This window comes from Pyrus communis, chromosome 12 (genome assembly GCF_963583255.1).
Source record: "Pyrus communis chromosome 12, drPyrComm1.1, whole genome shotgun sequence".
Taxonomy (NCBI): Eukaryota; Viridiplantae; Streptophyta; class Magnoliopsida; order Rosales; family Rosaceae; genus Pyrus; species Pyrus communis.
Window position 1 is genome coordinate 13,746,688 of NC_084814.1, and position 13,689 is coordinate 13,760,376.

Consider the following 13,689-nt stretch of genomic DNA (forward strand, 5'->3'; position numbering starts at 1 on the left):
TTTTGTTGAATGCCACTAATTCGTTTCCTCAAGAGAATGATCTTTGCAGTGGGAAAGAATTTCTCTAAGAATGCACGTTTCATACTTTCCCAAGAATTGACAGTTCCAGGAGACAATTCAAACAACCAATCTTTGGCCTTGTCCATAAGTGAGAATGGAAAGGCCTTCATCTTCAAAATACTCCTATCAACGTTGATGGGTGTCATACATGAGCAAACTACCTCAAATTCCTTAAGATGTTTGTTAGGATCTTCCATGGACAACCCATGAAATTTAGGAATATGATGTAATAAACTAGACTTAAGTTCAAATTCTTCTGTCTTACCTTCAGCTGCCGTAGGGTATTGTATGCATAAAGGAGCGGCATTGCCCATACCTGAGGCAGAGAGCTCCTTGATGGTCCGATTGTCCACTGCCATGGTTAGTACTTCTTCTTTAAATTCAGGTTCGGGACTAGGAGGATTAGATGCTTGTGATTTCTTTTTCCTTCTCAAAGTCCTCTCGAAATCACCGTCAAAGTCGGAGATATGCTCACGAACAGGTTGTGAGCTACGGGTCATAAACTAGTACCTACACACAAGAGTAAACAAGATAAGTAATCAACTTAATAGACTTGGCAAAAAAAACAAAACACATACACACGGTGCAAAAAAATTAAAACAAAACAGAAACTAAACAATTTAAACAAGACTCAAGATAAGGGATTAGCAAATTTGCCAATCCCCGGCAACGGCGCCAAAATTTGATGCGATATTTATACGCACACAAACTAAACCCTATTTGTGACAATTGTAGTAATGATGTAAGTAGGGATCGTTCTAACCTGGGATTAACTAGGGATGCTAAACACTTGACTCAAATAAATAAAACTAACTTTTGAAACACTAAGACAAACTAAAAGACTCAAAACAAGTTCAGAAGACTCCAAATACTTAAAAACATAAAATAAGACAAATCAAATGATTAAGACTTAACAAAATAGGGGGGGGATTGTGGTTGGACGAGATTAAATTAAACGGACAGATTATAATTTAAAACAGATAGTAAAGATGAATGTGATGAAAATATGGATGATGGAATAGCTAAGGGGTTCTTCTCCACACATGTTACACTTGCATACAAGATTGATTTTCGGTTGGTCTTTCGATAAATTATGAAACTCAATGCTCCAAGTTAATTAGGTCCGCTTAAATTAACTTTTAGATTTCCCTAGATTCATTGGATTGAATGGAATACGCATTACAACCAAATTATTCTTAATCAAAGTCCCTAACTATGGAATACGCATGATAGAGACATTCAACAAAGATCATTAAGTTCAATAAAAATTATAAGTGTTGACGAGGCATTCGTTACTATGGAATACGCATGAAACTTATGCCAAGAATTCGTTTAACGCGATTGTTTATAAGCAACCTCCACTACTTGTGAATATAAGTTCGTAACTATTAGGTGAAACTCACTTATATTCTAGCGTCATATTCATTCAAACGGTTAAACAAATTGAATCCACAACTTATGAAATTCCAACCAAAAGTAATCAATTCATATTGCAAGCATAAACATGTATTTTGAATCACCCCCTAGCTAAAGGGGGGTTTAGTTCCTCATAACTTTGAAATCAAAGAAACACCTAAACATTCCAACAACTCAAACTTGAATTGTATGAACGTTTAGGCACTCTTCTCTTCCATTACAAAACAAAGAAAATTGAATTTAAACATTGAAATCAAAGAAACACCTAAACATTCCAACAACTCAAACTTGAATTGTATGAACGTTTAGGCACTCTTCTCTTCCTTGTTGTTGTAGCACAAGGTCTAAGGTGAGCTTAGGGGATTATGTGAAGTGTTTTGGAGGGATGGGAAGTGGTTGGATAGTGGCTGCAATGGAGGAGAAAAACTGCACAGAAATGGAAGGATATGCACGGCTATGGATGTGTGTTTGTGTTGTGTGTTGTGTTGTGAATGGAATGGAGAGATGGAATGGGGAGTGAATGAATCAAAATGAATGAGAATGCAAGGGTTTTTATAGGAGGAATGGATAGGAGAGCATGTGAATGATAGCTAGGAGAATGATTAAAGGGGTGTTGCTAGGTTGGAAATGCATGTGTGTTAGGTGAAATGTATAAGAGGTACACGGCAAAGGCTTGTGAATGCATGTGAGTGGCTGATTTGTATTGCAATGATGAAGAGTTGCATGTGGGTTAGGTGGAATGTAGGGGGACTAATGATGAAGCAAAGCTGGAAATGGGAGTCAAAGCCACGGCAAGGGGATTTTTGGTGGTGTAAATGCATGTGTTTGTGGAGATGTAAAGCAAATGATGTGCTGGAAATGCATTTGAAGGCATGTGAAAGCTGGAAATGGAAGGTAGGCCACGGCATGGATGTGTTTTGGGTGTGTGTGTGGCTTAATGATTAAGTGAATGAATATGTGGCTGCATGTGGATTAAAGGGGTGTGAATGGTGGTGTAATGATGAAGTGTGATGGCTGAAAATGGTAAGGGAAGGCACGGCACAATGTTGTTTTAGTTCTTGAAATGCATGTGAATGCATGTGAGTGCAATATGAAAAGAATGACTAATTAATGTATGTAGGGTGCAGCTAGGTTGGAAAGGTGTGGATTGTGGCTGCAATTTAGGGAAAGGAAATAGGTTTAATGCATAAATAAAAGGGCAAAGTGGCTGCAATGATGAAGACAAGCTGGAATTGATGTGGAAGGCACGGCAAAGGATGGTTTCTTGATGGTTTTGGGTTTGTGATGCATTGTTTGATTGGGCTAGAGGTTTTGCATGGCTCAAAGGTTTGTTTGATTGGGCTAGGCCCTTTGTTTTATGTCCCAAAGAGCATACAAGGCCTTCAAATTCGTCCATCCTCTTGGCTCTATGGATAAGCTATCCAATCCATGCCCAAAAATGCTCCAAATAGCCTCAAAATGCACTTTCTTGCTCCCTAAGCCCTTAGAACCTGAAAACACACAAAAGAAGCATAAAGGACTAAAATAACTAGAGAAACCTAACGTAAATGCACGAGAACAAGCCATTTAAGTCGCATGAATATGCTCCTATCATTAGTAATAGATGATATCCTATTAGAAGAAATTTCAAAACAAAATTAAGAATAATGCCACCAGATATGCAAAATGAGATCCTGAGTAGAGCATCACAATCCATGAAAGAGTAACAATTACAATTACAATGTGATTTGTATCAGTCCATCTTTGATCCAAAACTAGGGATGGATATTATTACGAAAATGTATTTACCATGTCTTTGTGATAGTACAGAGAGTTGTATTTGTAAATCAAAGGTTAGCATAACTGTAGTCAAGATTAACCTGAGAGATTTTAAACCATGACATTTTAGTTATGAGCATCATAAAAAGCATAATGTAATAGAAATTATCCCGACCTTACTATTAGAGTTTGGCTATCTTAATAAAATATTTATTAACCATATTTCCCAACTAGAATCATTTCTTGACAAGCTTATAAAAGTAGTAGAAGATTATCTAGAACTGTGGAAAGAAATTTGCATAAGTTTTATCAGTAAGCCTCCAGATTTCTATGCACATATGCATAAGAAGAAAACTAGGCATATAGCCATGATTAGTGAGGAGCCCCTTAGACTATCCTCTATCTCCCCCACACAGGTGGACTCTTTCATACAAAACTATTCTAAGATTTCAAGGGATCCAAATGCTAGCCTATATGAGTTTGAAGATTTTAGGTATGATATGTTACTAGTAGTTGAAGAACAAGAAGAAATGTATATTTGCAGTAGGACAAGAATCAGTCATCAATCATACTGGAAGTCTCAAAATTTCAAAGGAGAAACAGTAGATATGTATTACAAGGTAAAAGAAGATAGAGACAGAGATGCAGAGCTAGTAGAAGGCGATAAACAGTACTGGAACAATTTGACAGAAGAAGAGCTACATAACATCGACAACATGATGGAAGCATGAAGAACTGGCAGCAAATTAGCATAAGTTGAATAGCATTATGTAAAATAATATATTTCCATACAAAAATGTCAACATCATTGTGGACCCCGCTACAATAATGAAATAATGGTATAAGAGTAAATAAAGAAACGAGCTTGACCTATTATGAACTTTTTATACACAAAATGTCCTTTTGATTAAGAATGCATAGTGAAAATCCCTTTCCATTAAGACTCCCTAATATTGGTATTAGCACTGCTAGTTGCAACAACTTTGCAACAAATTTTGGTACATAGGCATATGTCCCACTAGCTTATTTACATATTGGTTGATTTTTTTTCTATGCCCCTGGATAAAATCCTCTCCCACTGCATGCATAATATGCATATCATTATCATACGTGAATTTTCTGAGTATGATGTTCATAGTTGAGCTCACATGTATTTCTAAAGTTACGAAGTTGATTAATCCTTGGATCCCAAGATTACTAAAGCTCTAGTAAAGTTTACTTGCTTCCACACACTAACTTGCTCTATTAGGAACAGACATGCTTTTTCCAGCAAACATGGTGTTCTTCTATATATCTTGCACAAATTAATATACCCATCAAATGGTTAAACACATATCAAGTAAAAAGCACCATGCATTTTCCATCAACTATGAGATACACCAATGCACAAAAAGTATAGCAGACATTTGAACTGAATCTGTACTGCTTGAGTATGCATATGCATGCATATATTGAAGGTTGCCGGTGAAGCATGAGCTGGAGCCCTTGCATATTTTCTCACAAATTACACAGCAATCTAAAGAAATTAACTAATTAAGCTCTGGATGGAAACAGCGATAATCGGAACTCCTGTTGTAGAAATTGAGTGTATAAAAAGAAAAAAGAAAAAAAGAAAAAACAGATTGAGAGATCTTAATTAGGTCTATATCTATACTGGTCATCACAATTTTCCAAAATTAGCTAGTGGAGAGAGGCATAGTGGACTAACATATATGCGTAACTTATTTTATTTAAACTAAGTTGTCATAAGGAGTTCCAATAAGCTAGGGCCTTCCACCTAATTTTCCTGCTACCCCTTTTTATTTTATACACATGATATTAAGGGAGAGGAGAATCAAACTCAAGACTTCGGCTCCATAAATGAATACTCTTAACAAACTGAGTACAAGTCTCTTGCTCCTGCCACTCCTTTTTGAAACAAGCACCTCTCCAAAAAATTTAACCAATTTATATGACTCACGTGTATATGCACTTACAATAACCACGCTAGCACAACAAAGAACTATAAAGAAAACAAGTAATTAAACACAGAATTCAATCGCATACATTCTGTTTTCTGATCATACCTTTCGTATGGAACACCGTCTTTGTACCTTCAGATGAACACATTAATTAAGCAAAAGCAGTCGTAGGGCAACTCTCCTTTGGCAGGTCATAACTCATGAAAGAACACAAAAATCCATGCTTCCATGATTCATGACCATTAATATTTCCTGCCATCGGAGAGAAGCCCTACAACTAATTCGCTCATGTTTTCACAATCTATGACTACATATCATGTCATCGATCTCTTCACTTGTTAAGGTTAAACCGCCACACTGACTTGTGACGATCGAGCTGAGGCTAGTTGCTTTATATACAGCATGTTCTTGTAATTTTCAGGCTCAGGCAAACGAATAAGAAAACAAAATCCAGCATATGCGAAGTATATCCTCATGTGTGCCTTCTTTCTACGCATTCCCAAGCAGTACTGCGCTTCCTTTTATCTGAAATGTGTTCTAGCTAGATTCTGTTTGCCCCTCTCTCTCTCTCTCTCTCTCTCTCGTCTCTTTCTCTCCATTATTTTCATGTTTTGGAGATGGACAGATGGAGAGAGATGAGAGAAAGAAAAAGAAGGGTCATCGAGAGATGCCTTCTTTTTTATTTGTTAGGAGGCAGCAAAACCTGGTACGTGAGGTATATCCCATGTCATATTCTTACGGTATACTTGATTTTCTTTTGTAATTTTTTTTTTTTTAGGTTTTTCTTTTAAATCTATTGAAAGAAATCATGCCAACCCATGAATGGAAATTTCATAAGTTCGTGCAAGAGAATAATTTCTAATAACTTATATTATCTGATTGATAAAGAATTTTTTTTTTAAATGTTATCTACATATAATTTATTTGGTTATTTTTATCATAAGCAATAAGGAGATGAGAGATACAATCATAAGATATATCCTAATTGAGTATAGAAAAATACCACAAAATCACTAATCAAACACGAACTCATTCCCTCAAAAAAAAAAAAAAAAAAAAAAAAAAGGTTAACTGGATCATCTAGGTGAGAAGGTTTTGTGATTGGAGTGAGATAGAAGTAGGTGAATTTTGAGAAATTTGTATAGTCAATCATCCTTTTAGAATTAAGAAAACTAGCCTATTTTGTAAGGATATTGAAAACACAATCGGCTGTAACACGAAGCCTAAAGAGGGGGTGAATAAATCGAATTTTCAAAAACAATAGTTTTTTATCTCGTTGATTGAGTATGTAGCGGAAGAGGTTGTGATTAGTAAGTGCAATGAGCGAATGCAAATAATAATCAGACAATAGGATTGAAAGCGGATATTGATCACACAAATCTTGTTGTCTGATTATTATTTGCATTTGCTCATTGCACTTATTAATCTAACAAATTAGATAAATCGAATCAATTTAAACTCGCAAGTGCACAAAATCAAAGACAATATAACTAAGGCAAGTACAATGTTGATCCCATAAGAATTGATTTTAATATTAATTTAACCAACTAATTACACAAAACTTAACTTAAAAATGAATGATTGATTGATTATAAAACTTAATTAAAACTACAACTTATATGAAAATCAGGAAGACTAATAAAAACAAGCAGGGAATGAAAGTTTTAACAAATTAAAATGATGAAAGCCTAAGGTCATGAATCTACCAATAACGATCCTATTTCTTTTCTTCAAGCCGGCTACTATCCAATTATCATGCCGATGTTGAAGGTCATTCTTTCTAAGTTATGAATTAATCTGTGGCTAGGCATCAACTGTGTATCTATACGTGACAACTATATCCTATTGATTAGGCATACAATTAAACACACAAAAACCAATTAAGCATAGAATAATTATGTCAACCAAGTAGGACTATCTTGATATTGGTCATCCTCACTAGTTTTTCTACTCTTCTTAATAATTGTTCGGATAAACCTAATTGATTGGTCATCCTCTTAGATTTATCTAAGTATCTAGCAACAAGTTCACAATGATGGCCAGCCACAAGAACATTCGAAACTAGAATAAATTGTGCACAAAGATTAAAAATTAAACATCGCATTAATCGAATAATAATGAACAAAATACTTTAAAAATAATCATGTCATGGCTTCATCATAAACCTTAGAAAAATAGTTTAGTTATATATAGTCAAAATAAATATTACAAAGAAGTCCTGGAAGAAGATAAAACTCATAAAAGAATGATAAAATGTGCCTCAGCTTATCTCCTTCACTTTGGACTAATTTTGTGTATAATAAGGTGGTGTTTTGAGAGACCCTAGGGCATTATCTTTATGCTAGAAAAACCCTAAAAGGTCTAGTAAAAACTCTTGTAAAACAAAACAAATTCCTAAATAATTAATGACACTAACTAGGAAACAATCTTTCTCAGCATGGGAAACACATCATCTTACTTGCACGCCAAATTTGGGGTCGTTCCACCTTCTGCAAAATTTGGTAAAAATAGTAGACTTGCAACTCTATCTCTTATCTAAGAGATATATCTCACATCATTTGGAAAAATCGAAAAAGGCTTCAAATCGTCATTCTCCCACAATTGCGCAATTTTGATGAGAATGCAACTTCCGCAATGATCTTCAGTCTCTTAGCTTTCTCCTTCAATTGGCCTTATGTCATTCTCCCACAGTTGCGCAATTCTGACGAAAATGCAACTTAAAAAATCGGTCCATGAAAAATTATGAAAGTTCAACACAACGATCTTTAGTCTCTTAGCATTCTCTTTCAATTGGCCTTACGTTAGAACTCCTTCAAAGAGTCGATTTATTACCAAAAAGGTCCTTAAGTGCGCAGATTGGCTAAAATTTGGAAAAGGAAAGTAATAAGGCTTTTTTAAGATCAACTCCTGCACTTATCATATATCAATCATGTTACACAGATAAATAAAGTGCAGAAAACTAAATCCCAATACATAACGATTTAGCAAGGTAAAACTTCAGCACATGGAAAAACTCCTCAGGTACATAGCTAGTTAAACAAATCCACTATGAGAAAAGTATCTTTACAATACTCACCCAATGATCTTATGCTAGCACCATAAAAAGCAACATTAACCATATAATTGAAATGACACTTCAATTCTAAAAAAAAAAAAAAAACACAAAAACATTTATATGCATCTAAACTACCTAAAAATGCATGTAGATCTCTAAGTCTCACTTATCATGATTGAAGAATTATCTCTAACGACTTCATCACATGTGATTTATGTGTATACATATTTATATAAAGAAAATCATGTTGCATATGTTTTAACTTCATTTAAGGTAGATAGTTATGCTTATTACTGACGGTCTATGGTTCCAGATTTTCTAGCCTTTCCACGCTCATGACATTTCATTTTGTCCTTATTATTGTTTACGTTGATCTTTTTTTCTTTACGGGTCTTGGCATAATCTCCTTTTCATTTACTTTCATCTATTAGCAATGAAAATGATGGAGGAATGACGAGCGGGGGCTTTCTGTCTATAAATGTGGTAACGAAAAATCGGACGTCTTCAATCTTGACAAATTTGTACCTGCAAAACAATAAACACCTTTGAGCAACGACCAAAGCCACGCACCCACGGAGGGGGATGTTGGCCAATAGATCTCAAATGCTTAAGTCAGTTTCACGTAAAAAAAAAAAAGAGAGTTTAAGGCTTGATTACGTAAGCTGAACAAAAGAGTACGCAACAAACAAGCGAACTAACTAAATAAAAAACTTCATTAACTGGAATTGCCAAGATGGCTACATGAACCGAAGAGGCTACATATTAACTGAATTGTTCACAAGTGAATACCAAGCATCATATTTATAATAAACTAAAGTTTAACCTCTAAACAAAAACCTAGTTCTAACGAGGTAGGCCCAAATCCTGAACTTATTATTTTCCAACATCCCCCATTAAACTCATGGCTGTAAAAACACATGAGTTTTCCAACAAGCTGATATGGATCAAGACTTCGTTAGTCGAACAGACAGGCAGGCTCTGTTACAAGGACAAATAGACAGGTAGGCGAGCTCTACTACACGGACATACAAACAAATAGGAAGGCTCCACTACTCGGACAGAAAAACAAACAAGCATGCTCCGCTACGTGAACAGGTCGGCAAGCAGGCTCCAACAAGCAGACAAACAGGTAAGCAGGCAGGCAAATGGCAGATGGATATAGATTCAAATGGCGAATGACAGATAGATTCAAGTAGACAGATTTTTTTAGGTGGACCCTTATGCAAACAAATTCCATTCCAATAGACACATGTTAGGAGTCGGACCTCGTCACTAAACGAACGAGATTCCTATATCCTAACTACAACAACAAAAAACAGACAATTCCAATTTATCAACAAGTCAACGTCACTCGAGTGGTCACCAGTCCAAACACTTGAGTGACATTAATAAAACAAAAAAAAAATTCTATAAAGGCCAACAATACTTGTAGGCCTAAAAAATACTTAACCAAATTGTTTCCCTTGCCCTTATGGGCCTAAAACAAAGAAGCAATTTTTTGTTATTTTCTTGTTTTTGTTGCAATCTTATTAGATTAGGAATGTGATTGTGTAAATCCTAACATATCCAGGATATCCCTATAGGGTTCTACCATATCTCTTAGACTATTATCTTATTAGAGTTGTAATCCTATGGGGTAAGGAATTTATCTTCTTTACTACTATAAATAAAGGCACAATGGGGTGGCATAACACCCACCTCACAACTACACATCTCTCTCTTTGCGCCGCACCCCCTCTCTTTGTCCTTTATATTGTTCAGTAAATTAGGCTTACAACACATTATCAGCACATCCTTACCAAAAGCTAAGGAACTAAAGGTTCGTGGAGGAAGGCTCTTCTGTAAAATCAAAGGCTTAGTTGCTTTGTGCCAATCAGGTTCTTTTAAAATAAATTAACATATTTGAAATGATCATGAAGCATGAAAACATTCCCCATAATATATGAACCCTCTATATTTATATTTTGCATTCCGATATATACATATATATATATATATTGTATATATTCGTATATTTGTCAATATGCATATACGTTCATGCAATACGCAATTATGCTCTATGAAATTTGTGAGTCAAATCATCGAAATAATTTAGAAGCAATTAGGGGTTTTCAAACTAGATGTTGAAAAAAAAATTGGGATTTTTGCGGCATGAGCCGCAGCTCCTAGCCACGCTGAGCCACGCTAGTTGGGTTGTACGTTGAGCAGCCACCTGGATGACATCGTTTAACGTTTGGACCAAAGGCAGTAGCCCTTTGGGCTTGCTGCGTGCAAGATTGCCCAGGCCTCTGGCATGAGAAGGTTTTTTCGTTGGGCCTGCAACCCCAGCCCACCTCCAGCACGGCCTGCAGCCGCATGCTGGGCTCTGTACTTATGCCCCTGGACCAAACCAGCAAGCCTGCTACTTGCTAGGGTTGTCCCCGTATAACCTGGCCCACCTGCAGCAGTCCATGTGCTGCTAGGCTTGCCCCTGCGTCTCAGCCCACCTGCAGCAACCCCCTTTGTTGTTGGGCTTTCCATGCGGTGGCCTAAAAATCGAAGCCAGCTTTTAGCTAGGCTTTGACGCACACCAACCCGAGCCAGCACAAGCTGGGCTTGCTATCCACGCGCCTTTCGGCCCAATTCGAACAACCTCTATTGCTGGACTCGTCCCATAACCACAGCCCAAGGCCTATAGCCCTTCCTCATGCCCAAAAAAGGCCTGTAACCACACTGCAAGGTCTACCCGTGTACTACAACCAGCCTAACCGAGCTGGGCTGCGTGTTTTTTCGACCCAATGCTATATTTTGGCATCCCCGCTTCCTAATCATACCCATATAATTTTTGGGATGTATTTGGTTAATGCTTATTAAGCTATAATTTTATTGTCGCTTGGCTTGAAGCTAATTAAAGCTAATATGACCCCAAATGTCATTATTTTGCTCCTACAATCAAACCCGGATGGTTACGATCTATTGAATTAATTAAAGTGATCAACGGTCCATTAATCTGACAAGACATCCAAAATTATTGGCATGAAGCCCGCTGTTTGTCAATTAACAATTCAATAAATTATTTCCTCTTTAAACCGTTGACTATCTTTTGTAGTCCCGATGCACTCACACTTGAGTTCCTAATGCAAACTTCAAATGTACTACATTTAATTATATATTGTATTATGTGTTCTTGCAGGTATCTTTTTTACGAACTGGAAGTTCATAACTAAATTGAACGTGTAATTTCGAATTTAGTGCCTTTGAAACCCAAAGTGTTCATTCAAAACTTACACCATGAAACTCGAAGCTTTCATGTTTAAATTAAACCTATACATATCTATAGAACCCGAATGTTTTAAATCGTATGACAAAGGCTTCCCATATAACTAACCACAATTATTTTTGGTACCCTCTATTTTAGGGACATGTCGAACTTGATCAAGCTCGATTTCACCGCTTTGGAAGTATCTAGAAGAAACTACCTAAAGTAGGGCCAAGACATGAAGCTTCATCTCACCGCTAAAAGTCTACGAGCCATCATCGAAGAGGCTATGGACGTCCATGTTATATCGTTCAACACATTGAAAGCCGAACATATTCTATGATTGGATAGTCACAAGTATATTTTAGAGTTCGGCACTTTGACGCCCGAACCACATTTACTATCAAGACACTTATCTCCTTTGAGTATTTGTGTCCATACAATATGGTACCAATTCAGCGCACTTATATTTGCACAAATATAATTGAAGCAGCCAAGCCCTGTGTGGGCAATTCGTGAACTTCGAAGTAACCAACAACTTTATCATTAGGCTTTAGAACCCAGAAGCCGAGACAAGTTCCTTCCTCGACCATAATCGCAAGATACAAAAGTCAACAGGGCGTTCAACACCAACACCATCACATTCATTCATTCATCAATTGAGCTCAGTCGTCGAGTTAGCACGCACCACATTCAACCAAATGATGTAGTTAGCTCATTTACCATTCGACCTGCGTGCCACATAGGCTAAGTAGTTTTTAGGGTCGACAAAATCAAACTCGATAATGCATGCTCATGTCTTGTTATTTCGTCGTGCATACATAACTTTGGAAGGTCTAGTGAGAGTTGTGGCTTGCTACCCCTTACTAACGTTTTTAGAAGTTTCCCCTTGCCCACCGTTATGGACCCTGTGGTTTCATTATTCAAAACCCTCCTCAAAGGGAGGACTAGGGATGGACAATAGTTATAACGGGCGAGTAACTGCAATTATTTACCCATAAGTGTTTATGTTCATACTCGTATAACCGTTTATCCGTTGGGTAATTGCCTAAATGGTTATACTCATACCCATAACCGTTTATAAATAGTTAACCATATCCATAATCGCATACCTATTTAACCATAACTGTTTACCCGTTTACCCATTTACCCGTTACCCTTTTTCTTTTTTTTTTCTTTTACCATTTATCCCTGTTTTCACCTGCCTTCATGTTTTTTAACAACTTAAAAATTAAAAAAGAAAAATTCTTATAATTTTTTTATTGATAATTAAACACCATTATAGGTGATAAGCTCATATTTATATAAATTTTACATCAAATTCACTTTTCTTTTCTTAGTTAGTTCCTTATATTTTTGAGCTATTTACTTTGTTTTTGTGTTTTGTAGGATTTGTCAAGTAAAGAAAAGAAAAATAACACAAGTGAAATTTTAAGTAACAAATTCGTCAAAACTGCCTATGCACATCAGCTGACTTTGGAAGCAAGTTGCAGACAGCTCAGAATGAATTAGAGAATGAGCCTTATATGGTTGGAAAGCTACAGATGTCTATTTTCTGGAGCATTTCACGGATTGTTAATATCATTTTTTTACAAGAAGTTATGGCCGTTTTAACACTGAAATGTTTCCAAGAGGCTGAGCAGTTTGTAACTGACAAGAAAGCATTGAAAGCAATAAATCCAACAAAACTGATGCAACCAAGAATAAGTCAGCTGACACCTATTCAAATATCAGAGGAAATGGAATTAAAGATGAGGATTAAGAGGGAGTTATTGGCATAAAGGCTACCCAAGGAGTTACAATTGTTTTACCATTTCCTCTCACTTATTGTCATCACTAAATGGCTATTAGTGGGTGAGTTAAGGAGAAGAAAATGATGCAGCAAGAATTGATTTAAAAGTAGCGTTGGGGAAGGAAGGAAGGGGGGGAGCCTTAGTCTATTTCTTTCGGTTCTATTTTCTTAAACTCATGTCTATTTTTTGTTTTAACTTAAGGATTGTGTAACTAAATTTTTAGTAGTTAGGGGCTGTTTGAAGCCCCAAATATGATTGCAAGTTTGTTATGATATTTCGTTTGAATTACTTTTATAATGGATGAAAATTGGTTCACTACTTGTCTCTTTGATGAATTCTTTATGTGTTTTCTATGGATGCATACTTAGTAAGCATATCTAGGATTCTAATGCTATGAATATGTGTGCG